The following is a 17,512-nucleotide window of genomic DNA, read 5'->3' as shown; positions in this document are numbered from 1 at the left end:
TTTCTGATATCTTTCATCTTTAGAAAAGATTCATTCATTCTATTGTTAGATTTCAAGCAACATTATTATATTTATACACATATTAGGCAGAAATTTAAAATGTGGTCATGTTTTTAAAAAACATTTGGAATAAAAATGAAACTTGTGTATTTTTTATACACATATGTTCATAGTGGCTTTATTTATTTATTTATTTATTTATTTAAATCCAAGTTAGTTAACATAGTGTAATGATTTCAGAAATAGAATTTAATGATTCATCACTTACATATAACAACCAGTGCTCATCTCAACAAGTATCTTCCTTAATTCCCATTAACCATTTAGCCATCCCCCCACCCAACACCACACAAGCAACCCTCAGTTTGTTCTCTGTGTTTAAAAGTCTCTTTCGGTTTTTCTCCCTCTGTTATTATCTTATTTTTGCTTCCCTTTCCCTATGTTCACCTGTTTCTTAAATTACACATATGAGTGAAATCATATGATATTTGTCTTCCTCTGACTTATTTTGCTTAGCATAATACCCTCTAGTTCCATCCACGTAATGGCAAATGACAAGGTTTCATTCTTTTTGATCACTGATTAATATTCCATTGTATATATGTACCATATTTTCTTTATCCATTCATCAGTTGATGGACATTTGGACTCTTTCCATACTTTGGATATTGTCAACAGTGCTATTATAAACATTGGGGTGCATGTGCCCTTTCAAATTAGCTCTCTTGTATCCATTGGATAAACACCTAGTAATGCAATTCTGGGTCATAAGGTAGTTTTATTTTTAATTTTTTTAGAAATCTCCGTACTGTTTTCCACAGTGGCTACGCCAGTTTGCATTCCCACCAGCTATGCAAAAGGGTTTCTTTTTCTCTGCATTCTCTCTATGATCTGTTGTTGCCTAAGTTATTAATATTAGCCATTCTAACAGGTGTGGGACGGTATCTCATTGTGGTTTTTATTTGTATTTCCCTCATGATGAGTGATTTTGAGCATCTTTTCATGTGTCTGTTAGCCATCTGGATGTCTTCTTTGGAAAAGTGTCAATTCATGTCTTTTGCTCATTTCTTCACTGGATTATTTGTTTTTTGGGTGTTGATTGAGTTCAATAGATTCTTTATTGATTTTGGATACTAATCCTTTATCTGATATGCAAGCATTGAGCACAGAGCCTGATGCAGGGCTTGAACCCACAGACTGTGTAATCATGACCTAAGCCAAAGTCAGAAGCTTAATCAACTGAGCCACCCAGGCTCCCCTCTTCCTGTTCTTTCTTTTGGGGGTGAATTCCTTCATCTTGTCATTTTGGAAGAAGAAACTAATAAAATTAAAATTAAAAACAAAACAAAATCAAATAAAGGAAGCTAGATCTTCAGTGTGTTTGATCTACTTATTGAAAGAAGCTTGATAAAATAGAGAAAAAAGGGAAAGGAAAGAAAAAAAGGTAAGACAAAATTTTACAAATTAAAAATATTATATAATAGGGGCGCCTGGGTGGCTTAGTCGGTTGAGCGTCGACTTTCGCTTAGGTCATGATCTCGTGGTTCGTGGGTTCGAGCCCCGCGTCGGGCTCTGTGCTGACTGCCAGCTCAGAGCCTGGAGCCTGTTTCAGAGTCTATGTCTCCCTCTCTCTCTGACCCTCCCCTGCTCACGCTGTCTCTCTCTCTCTCTCCTAGAAATAAATTTAAAAAATATTAAAAAAAAATATAATAAAAAAATAATATATTATTATATAATAAAACAAAATAAAATGAAATAAGACATAAAATTAAAGTAAAAAAATTAAAATAAAATTTTCTCTTTCTGTATCCAAGAAAGAAATAGAAAGAAAAAAATAAAACAATTTAAGCAAAAAAAGAAGCAAAGAAAACAAACTAATAAGCCAGCAAACAGAATGAAACCCAAATGAAGTTACATCCAATTTTCCCTAGAACTGAAACTGTGAAGCACTCTATAGTCCATACCCTAAGCAAGTGGAGTGATTCCTGCTGTCTTTTGGGGGATGTACTTGGAGGGCTCAGTTGGGCAGGATGTAATGGCTCCATTATTCACTATGTGGTGCTTCTTAGCTTACTGGTGGATCCATGTGCATATGCACATGCACCTGTACGGGAGAGGTGAAAATGATTTCATCCAGCTCCCTAGTCTCTGGTGCAGGAATTTCGCATTTTCACCCACCAGCAGTCAAGCACCCCTAATTTGTCTCAGGACTCCATCCACTCCCCACCTCTACTCTGTCTGTGTCCAAGTTGTCTTCCTGGCAGGCAACACGTCCCTCCAGAGTTTTATCTCACATGGGGTTGTATTTCAAAACCCCACACTTCAGATACCCCTGTGGCTTGGGCCCGTGTCAGCTCTCTAGGGGAGGATCTTGCTGGGCAATGGCCAGGTGCCAGCTTGCCCAGAAAACATTTGTGCAATTGCACAGCAGCAGAGGTTCAGAGATTATGGCAAATCACCACACACAGCCAGTGCCAAGTTTTGCCACACTCTTGCATCTTTGTCCTAATACCAGCAAATGTGCTGCTCTTTGGTGTCCACTGGGAACTTTGCCTGTGGAGAGGCCATATGGCCCCTACCAAAGGAACTCCAAGCAGGGAAACCCCTTCTCCCTGTTGTGGCACATGAGCCCCTCACACCATGCTGCCTGCTCTTGGGGATTCATCCTACTTCCTCACCAGAACACTGCCAGGCACTGAGCTCTGGAACTTCAGACTCTGCACTCCACTGTTTAAAGAATCCTAGTGGTACTGAAACCCTCTCCTTTCTCTCCTTCAATGATTTTGGAGAACAGATTTCTTGTTCAATCCCCTGGTAGTGTTTTCACTCTTTCTCTCTCTTTCTCTTCAGCTACTTTCATGGAAGTGCTTTTCTTGCACAATCCCAGTGCACCACACTCTCCCCTTTCCTTTTTCTCTCTGTCCTCTCTCTGCAAAAATGGCTCCCTACCCTCCGTGGCTTTTCTCTCCCCCAGTTCACCTCTCTGCACTGCACACCGGCTGAGTTCTATGGCTCATGTTATGGAGATTGTTGTGTTAATCCTCCGATTAATTTCCTAGGTTTTCAAAATGGTTTGGTGCTGATCTAGCTGCCTTTCAGGGATGAGACAAGCTCAGGGTCTCCATACTGCTCTGCCATCTTAACTCTCTCCTTGAAAATCATGTATTTTAAAATTAGTAGAGAATGTTTTAATCCTAAAATTGAGAAATTTGCCCCAAAAAATTACTATGCTCCTGTTCTTATTTCTGACATAAAAATAACTTTTATGTGGTTGAGGGGTTTCAGGGACACCTTCATAGATGCAGAAGAATACCAGAGGAGCCCACACATTGCTGTGCTCTATTCTAAAACAACATGCTAACAAGAGTGGGAGAAAAAATAAAAGCTACTTCTTAATAGGTATAAGTTGCATTATAACATTAGAATAACTAAAAGATATAATAGAAGTATTTCTCTTTAACCCAATTTGCATTTCTAAATGTTATTTTTTATAACAGTGGTCACTCTGGCAACTAATTCTTTGTTGTAGGAGGAGGATCTTTAAGTGCATTAGAACTTTTTTTTTTCAAAAATGAAAATCCCTATAAGAATATTATATTCTTATTTTCCAAAGACTGGTTATAGTAAAAAATAACTAAGAGTTCCTTGGAGTAATAATTTCAAACAAATGAGTTTTAAGCACCAACTTATTATATATAAAAATTTATTTTGAAAATAATAATAAGTTGAATCTCAAATATTAAAAATTTATAGGGTATTGTCCAACTCTTTGTGGGATTTTCTCTCTCCTCTCTCTGCTCCCTGCACGCCACCCCAGCTTGTGTGGGTGCTCATGCACCCATACTCTCTATCAAAAAATAAGAAAACACTATTTTATATAATTTCTTATGTGGCATTTCAAACTCTGTGTTTCACAATGTTTAATGTAAATTATCAGTCTACCTCTACTTTAATTTTATACAAAGTAGTAACACTGAATGAAAGAAGTTAATATACTTACTGACTAAGCATTATTATTAAAGTTAATAGGAAAGAAATTTAAAAATGTTTATCCATTGGTAATTTTCCACTAATGTATTTTCATATGGGCAAAAGAAGAAAAATGACAAACTCTCTGTGACCACGAACTCCAATCAGTTTTGTTTTTTCAGCTTTGAAAATATTGAACACTCAACTTAATGTTCTATTCCATCAAAAGAACCTTATCATTTATGTTTCAGTAGATACCAAAGTAACCCACATTTGCGTCAATAGACACAATATTAGACAATGAAGCAAATCAAATCATTCTGACTTTCTTGACTTGTAAGAATAAAAATAGTAGAGGCAGCTAGACAAATCAAAAGAAAACTATTTGGTCTTGCTCACATTAAGTTTTTTCATTTATCAAAATGGTTCTTATTTTTCCAAAGTAAATAAAAACAGTTTTTAATTGTTTGTGTGCACGTGCATGTATGTGTGTGTGTGTGTGCTTTTGTTTTTTAAAGATTTTATTTTTAACTAATCCGTACATTCAACGTGGAGCTTGAATTCACAACCCTGAGATCAAGAGTTGCACACTCCACCACCTGAGCCAGGCAGGTGCCCCTAGTTTTTATTGAAAGTAAAATTATATATATATATTTTATGTAAAAATCTAGTTTCACTAACAAAATAAAAGGTTTTAAATGTTTATCTACTATGATCTTGATTGACAGATTTAAGAATGTTATTAAAAATAGTTTCCTTTTTCTATTAAATTTTGTGGCACTTGAAAAAAAGAATAGCTTATTTATTTTAAATACTTATTTTGAGAGAGAGAGAGAGTGCAAGCAGGGGAGGGGCAGAGAGAGAGGGAGAGAGAGAATCCTAAGCAGGTTCCACATTGTCAGCACAAAGCCCAACTTAGGGCTCGATCTCATGAACCATAATATCATGACCTAAGCCGAAATCAAGAGTCAGAAACTTAACTGACTGAGCCACCGAGGTGCCCCAAGAATGGTTTAATTTTTAAAATCTGAGAATATCCAGTGCTGGCAAAGATGAGGAAGAACTAGATTTTTTAAATTGCTGGTGGGAACACAAGTTGGTACAGGTACAGCAACTTTGAAAAATCAGCTTGGTAGTTTCTTATCAAGTTAATCATATACTTGCTATATGATCCAGCAGTTCCACTCCTGGGTATTCACCCTAGAGAAATAAAAATTATGCTTACGTTAAAATCTTAATATGGATGTATAAAAATTTACATGAAAAAAGCAGCTTTGTTCATAATCACCAAAACCTGAAAACCACGTAATTACCCTTTATTTTATTTTATTTTATTTTATTTTATTTTTTTTTAATTTTTTTACGTAATTACCCTTTAGCTGATGAGTGATAAACAAATTGAGGTGCAGTTATACCGTGTAATAATATTAAACAATGAGTTATTGATAGTTGTAAAAACATGTCTGAATCCTAACTCCATTTTAATATTTAAAATATTTTGAGACTATTTTAAAATTAATTGCTTAATTGGCATGAATGATAGGAATCATCAAAGATGATGAATTATCAACAAGTTTCCATACTCTGCTATTATTTGGTTTGTATGATATTCTGGAGAAGGCAAAGTTATTACAGTGGAGAACAGATCAGTGATTGTAAGTATTTGGGGAAGTGTTTTATAACAAAGGAATTGTGGGGGGGGAATAGAACTGCTTAGTATCATGATTACAGTTGTGGATACATTATACCTATAGAGGTATATATCACAAAGACTGAATTTTACTGTATTGAAATTTATGAGAAACTTAAAAATTACTCATGATAAAAGTCTGCCCTTAGCTTCTGCACAGCAAAGGAAACAACCCAGAAAATTAATAGGCAACCAACGGAATGGGAAAAGATAGTTGCAAATGACAGATCAGATAAAGGGTTAATATCCAGAATCTATAAGGAACTCACCAAACTACACGCCCGAAAAACAAACAACCCAGTGAAGAAATGGGCAGAAGACATGAACAGACACTTCTCCAAAGAGGACATCCAGATGGCCAACAGACACATGAAACGATGCTCAGCATCCCTCCTCATCAGGGAAATACAAATCAAAACCACACTGAGATACCACCTCACGCCAGTCAGAGTGGCTAAAATGAGCAAATCAGAGAACTCTAGATGCTGGCGAGGATGTGGAGAAACGGGCACCCTCCTACACTGTTGGTGGGAATGTAAACTGGTACAGCCCCTCTGGAAAACAGTGTGGAGGTTCCTCAGGAAACTAACAATAGAACTCCCTTATGACCCAGCAATAGCACTGCTAGGAATTTACCCAAGGGATACAGAAATGCTGAGGCATAGGAGCACATGTACCCCAATGTTCATAGCAGCACTCTCCACAATAGCTAAAACATGGAAAGAGCCTAAGTGTCCATCAACAGATGAATGGATCAAGAAGATGTGGTTTATCTATACCATGGAATACTACATGGCAATGAGAAACAATGAAATCTGGCCATGTGTAGCAACATGGATGGACCTTGAGGGTGTTATGCTGAGCGAAATAAGTCAGGCAGAGAAGGACAAATACCATATGTTTGCACGTATAGGAGGATTAGGAGGAACTTGACGGAGGACCAAGGGGGAGAAGAAGGGCGGAAATGGTGGGGGAAAGGGAGAGAGGCAAACCATGAGAGACTCTTGAATGCTGACAAAAACTGAGGACTGATGGATGTGGGGGGGAGGGGGGGATGGGCATGAAGGAGGGCACTTTGGGGATGAGCACTGAGTGTTATGTAGAAACTAATTTGACAATAAACTATTTGTAAAAAAAATAAATAAATAAATAAATAAATAAATAAATAGTGTTTCTTATAGTCACTCTTATAAAAAAAAAAAAAAAAAAAAAGTCTGCCCTTAAAGGTTTCTTTGGATCATATGAGTTATATGGATTTGGACTGCAAACCCATATAAGAAGTGGCTTATGATTATGATTTCTCTGGTTCTTTTCTTTTTTTCACCACTACCACTACCATCTGGTGTCAAAGTGGAATTAATTCTTTTGCTATGCAATTTTGTATGATGAGTTTATTTCTTGATTGTCCATACATTGAGGTTATAAACCCTCTCTGAGATTTCACGTTTATGTAACAGGTTTCCTACTAGACTCTCCATTTAGATTTTACCTTCGGTATTAGTTGGGGTTCTCCAGAGAAACAGAACCAACAAGATGTGTGTGTGTATGTGTGTGTGAGAGAGACAGAGACAGAGACAGAGACAGAGAGATGTAAAATTAAATGTAAAATTAACCATTATACCTCCTGTCCCCCAGGCCCATGTGGTCATCGAAGCAGAAATTCAAGTCTCTAAGGCTCAGCAAAAACAACATTTATCCTATTCAGGATAAATGCCTATTTCATTATATTTTTTACCTTCGATGAATACTTTTATTCATGCCATTCTGTAATCCATTTAAAAGAATCCTTGATTTTACCAAGTTTTTACTTTTCAGTTGGGAGGGCTGTTCAGGCTTTCTATCATATTGCTAAAAACAGAAATTCTTCTTCAATTCCTCTTCCAACTTATTGCTGCCATTTTATTTGCTTCAAAATACCAAACTTGTTTCTATTTAGGAAACTTGCATAAACTGTTTTCTCTGCCTAATATATTCATCGCCAGTTTTGTGGATCTCATGCCTTCTTGTCATCTTTCAGCTTAAATATCACCTCAGAGAGGCCATTCCTGACCACCAAATCTAAATTATCCACTCACTGTTTTCATTTTTCTCACATGCCCATATGTTTATGAATATACATATAGATGAAGGTCTGGACTAAGCACTATAGGTGCACAGCTGAAGAGAGAGATGTGTGGGGAGCTTTTTTATGGTTCATGAAAGGTTTTACTGAAGAGGTACATTTGAGCTGCCCATGTAATTGTAAGATTGGACATCACAAAACTGGTTCAAAGGTAGCAGGAGGAGAAAAGTCTATAGCAACACTCATCTTCACCGAATAGAAGTATGGAAATTTATGAATCACAAATACAAACCACATGTATTTAAATTTAAATTTTCTAGTAGTCACATTAAAAATCAAAAAGACACATACCAAATTATTTTACTATATTTTTAGCCCAATGTGTCCAAAATATTATCATTTCAACACCTTTTTAAAACACTGAGATAGTGTACATTTTTTTTTTACTAGGACCTGAAATCCCATGTGTGTCTTATCCTTATAGTACATCCCCATTTAGACCAGCCACATTTCCAGTGTTTAGTAGCCGTATGTGGCTAGTGGCTATCATATTGGACATGTAGACCTAGTGGCACTTCATACTTGCTCTGCCTAGAAGAAAACGCAGACTAGAACAGTGCTTCTCAAACTTTACCTAGTGTAGGACCAATGTTTTTGTTTTTTAAATTTCCAATCTATTTTGGATGGACAGTTTTATAAAGTAAAATAAAGAATTACTGGAAGGGAAAAATACAAATAAAATAAAAATTGAAATGTAAAGTGCAAGCTTAATTTTTAAATGCCATATTCAGTAGACATAATGTTGTAGACTCTCACTTTCCATTTCTATACTTACTTTGCCATGAAGTACGTAGTTCATAGAGTGGCCGTCTGTAGGGACTCTGGTTTAGAGTGCAGAGGGGCTTGTGTGGCCTCCAACCAATTGTGTTAATTCTTGCATAAAGGGCAATGCCTCGTTTTTAGTTGAGTAACAAAGTAGTATGCCTGTGGAGAGTCAATGCTCAGCACATCCAGCTGAGCCTTTAGCATTGATTCCTCTTGAAAGTAATGGAGTGGTGCTTTCATAATTTGTGCACATCACAGATTCTGTGTGCATGGTCTCCAGTGTCTCTCAAGTTTGGATCGATCTATTTGGTTTTGGTTTTTGAAGTCTTATAGAAAGTCTCTTAAAGGCATCCACCTCCTCAATTTTCTTAGCAGGAACTCCATGAGAGAAGGGTTTCAATTTTCTTTTATTAAAAAAATTTTTTTAATGTTTATTTATTTTTGAGAAAGAGAGAGAGAGTCAGAGACAGAGCAGGAGCAGGGGAGGAGCAGAGAGAGAGGAGGAGACAGAATCCCAAGCAGGCTCCAGGCTCTGAGCTGTCAGCACAGAGCCCAACACAGGGCTTGAACTCGTGGGCTGTGAGATCATGACCTGAGCTGAAGTTGCACGTTTAACCAACTGAGCCATCCAGGGGCTCCTCAATTTTCTGTCTTAAAAAAAAAAACAATTATAGTTCATTTGAGTTTGATCCAAAGTAATGTTTAGTGTAGGATCAGATGTATTGAAAGAATAGTCAGGAAGGCCAGTCAGAAGCCTCGCTGAGTTTCCGAAGGATGTCTTCAGGGAGAGACAGGGCCAGAGGTGTTGAGGCCAGACACTGTGACCAGAGACAGAGTTCTCATCCCAGACGGCAATGCTTACTCAACAGCTATTTGTTGAGTACCTTCCATCTGTTGTGTACTTTATATAAATTATCACCTCTAACCCTTCCACTGAAATGAGCTTGAAGATATGCCCTTTTTAATATAATTCAATTCTTTAATACACCTTGGGATACCTTATTACTATCATAGGTATGGTTTTCCTGTTAGGGTCTAATGGAATCTCGAGACATGACCTAGCACACTCTCATTTTATTGATGAGGAGAATGATGCTGGGCTATCAAAGAGCTGACTTAAATTTACAGGTGAAAGGAGGAAAAATAGATTCCCCATGTTTCTGTCACTTCTGTTTTACCAGTTCGTTTTCTGTGATGCAACTTGAGTAGGTGATGGAGGCCTTTGTCCTTCAGAGCTGAAAATATTGCCTTGCAGCCCTGATTTTTGCTTTCTAATTGGCAACGCTATTTAAATCACCCCCTACTGAATTTTTTCATGAAACTTAAATTACAAAAGCTGTTCCAATTTCCTATACGTGTTTAAATGCTGTTTTGTTCTGTTACTGCAGAATGCACAAGAGGAAGATTTTTTTATACTTTTGCTTTTGTTGTTCTTGTTGTTGTTTTGTATCAGTAAATTTCATTTCATTTTAAAAGAACCACAGTTTTGTTGACTAGGGTCACAGATTCATTCAAGGAGACCAAGAATGGAAAACTGGACAGTTAATACTATCATTGACCTGCAGAGGGAGCTCAGTGGTTTTTTTTTCTCCCCCGCCCATTGTATTGGTTAATGAAGGAAATTTGAGAGCTGTGTATCCATCACACAGTGACTTATGAACTATATATTTTTAGAGAGTCAAGGTAGCTTTTCCTTTACCTACTGATTCCCTATGTAGTGGCTTACCACCCTGGGAGTCGGGGTCAGTACAAGAACGTTTCAGTCAAATGTGCTCTTGAAGCTTTTGGAGCTCCTGAAAGGCACTAGAAAATCTCTCTTCTAGGAATAGGCCACAAGAAGTCTGGCTTCATGAGACCTCAGCATTGTGAGGGTTTTTAGGAAGAGCCGTTGCCTTTTTCATACATTTTTCCATCTGCCCTTTAAATTAGTTTTTAAAAATTATACATGTAATACATGCTCACTGTAGACAATTTTGAAAATTGAAAACACATTACAGAAGAAGAAAACAATTCACTCATAATATCCAACACAGAGCTACCCCTTTGTTAATGTATTTCTTTCCAGTCTCTTTATAGAGAGCTCTACTGCCTAAAACATTTTAGGCTGAGCAAGTTTTACTTGAAAATTCATGAGGGTTTTCCCGCTGACATCCATGTCAGGACAACTTCCTGAGCTGGAGAGGGTCAGAGTGGAAATGGCTTGGCATCCACCGAAGGTTCTGTGATTGGAACCTAGCTTAACTGAAACAAAAACCTCTCTCAGTGCCCTGAATTCAGCTGATGACCTGAGGTGAGTGATTCACTCTTGGGATATTGTGGCTCAGTTTCCCAGACTGTCCTACACAGGTGTTAAAAGTCCAGCTTATCACACTGTCTCTGTGATGGCAAAGAACAGTTGGTCACAATCCTGAGATTCCATGTGCCATGACAGGACACACCTAACTTTTGATGCGACAGATGTTATGTTGGGAGCTGCACGTGGGACACAACCCACCGCACTTGCTCACAGCACCATGCAGCCCATCTACCCTTGTGTATCTGGAGGAGTCAGACAGGGTGGAGACTAGCACTGGCACTTGCTAATGTCTATGGAGAGAACAATGTGAACTTAAAAAAAACTCATTGCCCACTTTTCTCAGGGGAGAGATTATTTTTTGCTTTGGACACTAGAAGTTAGAAAATAATTGAGCATCATGGTCCCCTAGTGAGAAATGAAATACATGCAGAAGCCTCCAGTCCTGTTACATTTGTGACCTGATGTTTATTAGGCTTCTAGCTGTGAGGGATTGGACCCTTAGCCCATGGCAAGCAGGATGGCTCGGTCTGATTTCCAGGCGCGCATTCATTTCTTTATATGAGGGAGAAATGACAGCGGTCAGCAGTTATCATGCATCTTGATCCCTTAGCCCAGTTAAACACTGTAGGGGACTTGACTTTATGGGGCTTCTTTCAGCATTTGCTGTGTAAGAAAAATAATTCTTGTTTTTTTTTTTTTAGTTAAAACCACTTTATATGAATCTTTTATCACTACAGGGAACCCCATTCTGACCCCCCCCAAAACCTAGAAAAGCAATAATTTACTCAGAGTTATGTTAGTTTAGTTCAGACCAGTGTTTGGGGTTCTAACAAAGCAAAGTTTATGATGATAGATGCTTTCTAAATTAATTAAATGAAAGCAGTCAATAAATATAAATAAATAATATTTAAAAATAAGTATGGGACATAGGCCAAGGGAAAAATAACTTTCAATAAATTTATTTGCATCTTCTCAGATTGATTTCTTGTTTAAATACTTGCCTGAATTTCAGACCCTGAGGTCTGTTTAGCTTCTCAACAATTAAGAGTGTTAGAATTCCTAACAGCTAAATGGCTAAACTCCATTTTAAGAGAAGCACCCCTATCGTAAAGAGTTTTGGATGCTCTTGATCTATGCACTGCTTTTGTAAGAACCGCTACAAGGTCCTGGATGAGCCAGAAAAGGTTAAAGAAAAATTGGGATGCTCTGAAGAACAACCTCAGGTTTGCATCCAAAAAAGCTGAGGGTGTGTGTGGTTGAACCTGAAAGGGCTGTCAGCCTCCTTCAGACTGCCAGCTCAGACTTGGGTGAGTTGGCGATGAAAAATGTGCTTTCAGCAGGAAGCATTTTCTAAGCTTCCATTATACAGGATATTTCCATCCAAATGACACTAACAGTTCACTGCTTAAAAAGTGAGACTAGATGTCATATGATTTCACTCATATGTGGAATTTGAGAAACTCAACAGATGAACATAGGGGAAGGGAAGGAAAAATAAGATAAAAACAGAGAAGGCAAACCATAAGAGACTCTTAAATACAGAGTACAAACTGAGGGTTACTGGAGAGGATGTGGGTAGGGGATGTGTTAAATTGGTGATGGGCATTAAGGCGGGCACTTTTCAGGATGAGCACAGCATGTCATATGTAAGAGATGAATCACTGGGTTCTACTCCTGAAGCCAAGACTACACTGTTAATGAACTTGAATTTAAATTAAAAAAAAAAAAAGAAAGATGAAAATGAAATTGTAGATGAACAGTTTCTATGTGCCCCAGCCTTTATTCCCTTTTAGTGACAGGAATGGATGTGGTAGAGTTTAATTACAGACTGAGGAACTTAATTAAGAATCTAAATGAGTTGCAATCAAATAATTACTTGAACATTTGTTAGCATGCATGAGCTTATCTATAGATCAGAGTCTTACTCTGAAACATAGAACTTTTATACTCTTGCAAGAGGAGGAGATTATGGTTTTTATCTATGTCAAAAGCAACTTTATTGTTGTGATCTTTATTTAAAAAGAAAAGAAAAGAAAAGAAAAAGCACCAGAGGAATATATTGGAAGAGGCTGATTTAGGGTATTTCCTTGAATTCAAGGTTGCTCAACCTGAAAGATGGTGTCCATCACATTGTAGGAGTTCAACAAACATTTGTTGACTATATTTAGTGAATTGCTATTGTCTCCCACTGTGGACTGTTTACACCTGGGCCCATTTCCTTGATGACATAAAGGAAATGCCCATGTGACTCCCTAAGTAATTTAGTATCTTCTTGGATTGGACCAAGGGAGAGAGGCTAGGCAGCTGACCCAGGATGACAATTGCCAAAAGACACAGCTGGAGATGCTGGGGGTAAGGAGGTGACAGAAAAGAACCTGGCTAGCTTGGGTGCTGGGGAAGTGCGGCAGCAGATTAGGGGGGATGGGAAGCCTCAGAAACAAAGAAGCTTCCAACTGGGCAGACCGATGTCTTCTCTCTCTGACCCCCACCCACCCCATCGGCCACATCGATTTCTTTATCTTTGAAATTACTATTTCTTTGTTTCAAATTGCATGAGATATAGAAGTTCCTTGTAGAAATATGAAGAGTAAGCAAAAAAAAGTTTTCTATAGTCCTGGGATTACAGATTGTTAATACTTCAGTGTATAATTCATCCTTGCTTATTTTTGCATCTAAATATGCCTGTGTGTGAATGGTTTTTGTACTAACATACATACGTGTGTGTGTTCACAGTATTAGGATATATGCTGTTTCATATGGTTAGTGTTATTAAAATAAAATATTCCCTATAACATGTGTTTTACTGACCACATAATGTAACAAACATGTGTTATGGGCGCTCTGGAGAACCCACCCAAATTCATGAAGAGAAGACATAGATTTCTTCTCTTAATAGGGGAATGGCAAGGCTCTGGAAGAAGACTGAGGTAGAAAAACATGGTGGTAGACATTTATGGAAAATCTGCCCTAGGTGAAGTTCACTCCTTAGATTGGCTTTTGTACCTGATACATAATCTTACCTGTTTTCCAATTTCCTTTTGTCTTCTATAAAGAGTTAATCAGCAGAATGATGTAAGATTAAACACAGACAATGAAAATAAAGCAGCCAAGTTTAGACTAAGGGATGGAACTCAGAGAGGTTCCATGCATACTATGGCAGTGATTACCAAATTTTCAGCACGGTCATCTCTGCCTATGGCCTTTGGATTCGACTATGATGACTGCCCCAATAAATCATTTTCAAGTCGGAATGGACAAACCACTAAAAATAAAAACTTATTTAAAAAAAGAAAAAGAAAAAAACGGGAGGTTCTTTGATTGCTGGGTGACTTTAGGCAATTCTGCACCTGAATTTCCAGATCTATAAAATGAGGGTGATAAAAAGACCTAGCTCTTGTAGTTATAATGGAGGTTAAAATGTGTTAGTAAAGTATTTAGAACAATGCCTGGCACATAGTAAACTCTCTCTCTTTTTTTCTTTGAGAGAGAGAGAGAGAGAGAGCTCAAGCAGGGGAGAGGCAGAGGGAGAATCTTAAGTGGGCTCCCACTCAGCGCAGAGCCCTATATGGGGCTCAATCTCATGACCCTGGGACCATGACCTGAGCTGAAATCAAGAGTCGGGTATTCAACTGACTGAGCCACCCAGGTGCCCCCATAGTAAACTCTTAGTAAGTATTATCTTTTATTACTACTAGTAGCAGTCGTAGCAGCAGCAGGGATAGTAATTTAACAACTGTTAATTGTTAGATATTTAGATTTCGCTTTTTTGATAGTATACATAATTCATTAGAACATCCTTGTAGATAATTTTTGCACACATTGTCTGATTATTTCCTCAAAGTGTAATTGCTAGGTATGTTTTTAAGCTTTTTGATGTACATTACAAACTGTACTCTAGAAAATTTGTTCCAATTCATTTACAGGCAACATTTTAAAAGAATGTCAATTTACCCACTCCCTTCGGCACTAAGGATTGTCATTTTAAAATCCATATGTGAATTCATTTTTTCTTTACTAGTGAAGCTGAGAATTCTTTCCATATGTTTATAGTCAGTTGTATTGAATCTTTTGTAGGTTGCATCTTTTTCGATGGATTGGATTAAATCTGTCTAACATAAGTTTAATCCATTTATATTTACTTATTGTTATATTTTAATACTCATTTTATATATCCCATATTTACTGTGATTTAAAATCTTTATTCCTACTATATTATTTTGTGTTTTGTTTATAGTACTTGTACATATTATATGTAAATTTGTTTCTTAAAGTTTTTCCTCCTTTCTGCTGGAATGATAGAATTTTCTTAATTCCCTTTTCCGTTTTGTTGCGATTGCTTTAGAAGTAACATAATCTATTTCTATTCTTTCAGTGTTTACCTTTCAATTTTGAACTTGTACCTCAGTTAACAAAGTCTGTGCTCATTCTTTCTGTCTTGTTATACCATGCATGGTTCTTGGAATGTTTCACTTTCTAACCCTCAACTCTCCTCAATCAAACATCACTGTTGTCTAGTATTTTATTCCACTTTTTACACCTCTTTCCTAAAATCTGTCATTGTTTTTATTTAAATTTTTATATCTTTATTTTATTTTGAGAGACAGAGAGCAAGCGGGAGAGGGGCAGAGAGAGAGGAGACACAGAATCTGAAGCAGGCTCCAGGCTCTGAGTTGCCAGCACAGAGCCTGATGCAGGGTTCAAACCCATGGACTGTAAGATCATGACCTGAGCCGAAGTTGGATGCTTAACTGACTGAGCCACCCAGGCGCCCCTGGTTAGGTTTTATATACAGCTGATTCTTGTTTAGGTTTACCTGAATGTTTACCAATGTCATTGCTTATCATTACATCTTATATCATATTCATTTCTTCTGGATTTGATTACTTCTTCTTGAAGAAAATCCTTTAGTGATCAGTTCAGTGAGAGTTCATCAGCTCACTGCTCTCAGTCTTGGTTTGTCTAAAAATATTTTGAATTCATTCTCACTCTTGAACAATAGTTTAAATGGATATAAAAAATTTAGAGTTATATTTTATCAGCATTTTGAAGATATTATTTCATTGCCTTGTTTTTTATTGTGCTATTATAGTGTATCTGCTCTCAGTCTAAAGGATGATCTCGCTGGTTGTGTTAAAATTTTCTGTTTGCTTTCTGATATAGTGATTTAAAATCTTAGTTTTACCATGATGTGTTCAAGTGTAGACTTGTTTTTTCACTTAGAATATATGCACCTCTTACATCTACAGATTCATGTTTTTTATGAATTCTGGAAAATATTCAGCCTTTCTATGAATATGGCTCTCCTCAGTGTGTTAATTCTTTCTGCAACTTCTACTAGATATGTTTGGTTGTTTTCATTTTATTTGAATATTTCTTAATTTCTCTTTGAAGAAGTTTTTAAAAAATTTTTAAATATTTATTTATTTTTGAGAGAGAAAGAGAGACAGAGACAGAGTGTGAGCAGGGTAGGGGCAGAGAGTGAGGGAGACACAGAATCTGAAGTAGGCTCCAGGCTCTAAGCTGTCAGCACAGAGCCTGACATGGTGTTTGAACTCATGAACTGGGAGTTCATGACCTGAGCCAAAGTTGGATGCTTAACTGACTGGGCCACCTAGGTGCCCCTGATATTTTTCATCTCTCAATCTGTGTATTGCATTTGTGTAATTTCCTTATATTTGCTTTCCAGGTCACAGATTCTCTGATCAGCTGTGTCTAAGCAGATAAAACCTATCCTCTGAGCTTTTAATTTCAATTACTAGGTTTTTGTTTCTAAAATTTTTATTTGGTTATTTTTCATTTTTGATAATGTTTTATTCTTTTGTTATGTTTGTTTATGTCAAATATTCTTATTTTTTAATCTGTAAGATTATCCAATTACCTGAAGTTCTTGGGTTCTAATACTTTTGTTCATTATGTCTGCTGGCTCTTAATCATAGAAGATTATTTCCTCAGGTATTTTAAGAGTTCTGATTGTGAATTCGTCCTCTGAAAATATTGTACAGCCAAGAGGTTTCTTGGGTGGCTCTGTTGGTTAAGCGCCTGACTTCAGCTCAGGTCATGATCCAGTGGTTTGTGAGTTCAAGTCCCACATCAGGCTCTGTGCTGACAGGTCAGAGCCTGCAGCCTGCTTTGGATTCTGTGTCACCTTCACTCTCTCTCTTCCCCTCCCCCACTCATGCTCTGTCTCTCAAAAATAAATGAACATTAAAAAAATGTTTTTAAAAATGAAAATATTGTGCAGTCTGAGTTCAGTTCCCTGGGGGTTATTGGCTGGAACAATTTATATATGTATGTATATATTTTTTTTAATTCGGTTTTCCTGAACCATGCTGTTAGTGTGAAATAGAATCCAAAATCTACATGAAGGATAGTAATGAGTTGCCAGGAAGCATTTTTTAAAATAGTTTATTGTCAAGTTGATTTCCATATAACACCCAGTGCTCATCCCCACAAGTGCCCTCCTCCATGCACACACCCTTCCCCTCCCCCCCATACCCATTCAGTCCTCTGTTCTCAGCATTCAAGAGTCTCTCATGGTTTGCCTCCCTCCCTCTCCCCAACTATTTTTCCCCTTCTTCTCTCCTATGGTCCTCCATTAAATTCCTCCTAATCACCCTATACGTGCAAACATATGGTATCTGTCCTTCTCTGCCTGACTTATTTCGCTCAG

The sequence above is a fragment of the Hyaena hyaena genome, unplaced genomic scaffold (genome assembly GCF_003009895.1).
Source record: "Hyaena hyaena isolate Hyena2069 unplaced genomic scaffold, ASM300989v1 scaffold_791, whole genome shotgun sequence".
Taxonomy (NCBI): domain Eukaryota; kingdom Metazoa; phylum Chordata; class Mammalia; order Carnivora; family Hyaenidae; genus Hyaena; species Hyaena hyaena.
This window is presented reverse-complemented; position numbering follows the sequence as displayed.